This window comes from Pinus tabuliformis, chromosome 6 (assembly GCF_031772625.1).
Source record: "Pinus tabuliformis cultivar Carrire ecotype Pingquan chromosome 6, CPIR1, whole genome shotgun sequence".
Classification (NCBI taxonomy): domain Eukaryota; kingdom Viridiplantae; phylum Streptophyta; class Pinopsida; order Pinales; family Pinaceae; genus Pinus; species Pinus tabuliformis.
This window is the reverse complement of record NC_142292.1, coordinates 1,684,301,722-1,684,303,846: the sequence shown is the minus strand read 5'-3', so window position 1 is coordinate 1,684,303,846 and position 2,125 is coordinate 1,684,301,722. Positions and strand designations below refer to the sequence as shown.

The window sequence follows — 2,125 nt, the reverse complement described above, 5'->3', positions numbered from 1 at the left end:
CTTTATAAGGTGATCTCCCTCACCATTATAAAGGTGGAGAATTTGTGGATGAAGGAGGTCTCCCCTTGGGCTACATTTTATTTGAATTTTTCAATCTCAACATAAGATTGGATGTATCATTCTATCATATGAGAGGCTTAATTTTTTCATGCATTTAATGTTTTTGGATAGTTGTAGGAATCTCTTGCAAAGAATATGTTGTGAAGGCTTTATAATGGGGTGTTTATCATTTGGATGGGAGTACTATAAGGGGATTCTCCTTCTCATTTCCTTTTTATCGTTATATATAATTTGCATATATTAATTCATTTTTTTTAACCATGGGAATTAGTAACTCATTATAATGACCTAGGCTAGGCTTGATATTAAACCAACTAGATGCACTATAACCTAAGAGTATATTCAACAACCCAAAAGCCATGTATGCCAATAACCTGTGACTTAGCAAGGGTTGAGGTGTCTCAAGGCACAGTGGAGTGCACCTCTATTTGAGGGGCACCTACCCTTCTAGCTTTATCACAATGGGCCAAAGTCTCATTGGGGATTTGAAATTTGGTGGAGAGAGTGCGAAACCTACCCTTCCTACCATATTGTCAATCCACCTCAATGCTATCTATAATAATTGCTCACTATCAAAGGAGTTGTATAGTTGCCACATAAAAGAAAAAGAAATGTATGGTAGGAGGAGCGTTTTTTCTTTTCCTCTTTTTACCTTTTTTTCAACTTATAATGTCGGGCCTAGCTTTTGCCCAATTTCCTCTCTGTGGGTGGAGGCCGCATGAATTTTGAATGATTGTTTCAACTTTCAAACTTAATTTTCTTCTGCTGAGCACAATTATTTTCCTCTGCCCTCCTTCAATTTTGCAGACTTAATCAATGGATCTACGCTTTCCTGAGCCTCTTTATTCAAAGTCTGGATCTTACAATGCAGGTAAGGTTTCTTGGTTGGAAGGATGAGTATAAAAGAGCCCTCACTGTTCAGGAACTGAGACAACATATGTGCGATTTCAAGAACATGATGTATGTTGTAGATCCACGTCATAGCAAGTACCTTACTGCATCTGTGATGTTCAGAGGCAAGATGAGCACCAAAGAGGTGGATGAATAGATGATGAATATTCAGAAAAATAATTCCTTCTACTTTGTGGAGTGGATCCCCAACAATGTGAAATCCAGTGCATGTGATATCCCACCAAAAGGTCTGTCCATGTCATCCACGGTCATTGGGAACTCAACATCGCTTCACGAGATGTTCAGGAGAGTGAGCGAGCAGTTCACTACCATATTTAGGAGGGAGGAGGCCTTCTTACATTGGTACACTGGTGAAGGCATGGATGAGATGGAATTCACTGAAGCAGAGAGCAACATGAATGATTTGGTGTCTGAATACATGAAATATCAGGACATTAGTGTAGAGGATGATGAATACTATGATGATGAAGAATCAGCTCAAGAACGCTAGGACAAAAGCTTACATAATGCCATCGACAATCGGTAGTTGTTTCAATGCCTAATAGTTGTTTGTTTGTGGAATTCATTTGCATTTTTTATTCTTTCATGGTCTGCTTTATTCTCATCAAAGGTTTTGGCATTGAATGCATAAACTTTGTATACAACTCCTACATTATGTCCTTGGTTTTGTTGATCATATTGAAATATTGAGAAGATGTAACTGCTTGTCAAAATTATATGGGAAATTCAATCATGCTTGGACACTCCTCTGTATTATATGTTATATAATTATGGTGTTGAATGGCTTTGTAATACTGGGAATTGTAAACAGGAAATACAACAATTCTCTGAAAATTCAAACTAGGGGAGTTCGTGAGAACAATGTCCACTATAGTATTCTATATAGAGATTGTAATATTTAAGAATATGAGCTTCACTGTTTGGGACGTAGGGGCCAAGATAAAATCTTCTATTTGTGGAGATAGTATATGGTCAAGGCCCAGTTATATTTCAGAGTTTTTATCTATTATTACTAAAAGTTGGCTCATGATTTCTCTTTTAAGAAGTTTGATTCTTTAAGCCATGTCTGTATATGCTGGATTCATTTAGTAAATTCATGATATAGCATTGTTGGATTCATTAGATAAATTATGACATGAGATTTTTTGTTTGG

General features: G+C 36.8%; 1 pseudogene; it reads left to right on the top strand.

Moving 5' to 3' along the window:
- Nucleotides 1-925: 925 nt before the first annotated feature.
- Nucleotides 926-1,627, top strand: LOC149265434 (tubulin beta-1 chain pseudogene; annotated as a pseudogene).
- Nucleotides 1,628-2,125: the final 498 nt, after the last annotated feature.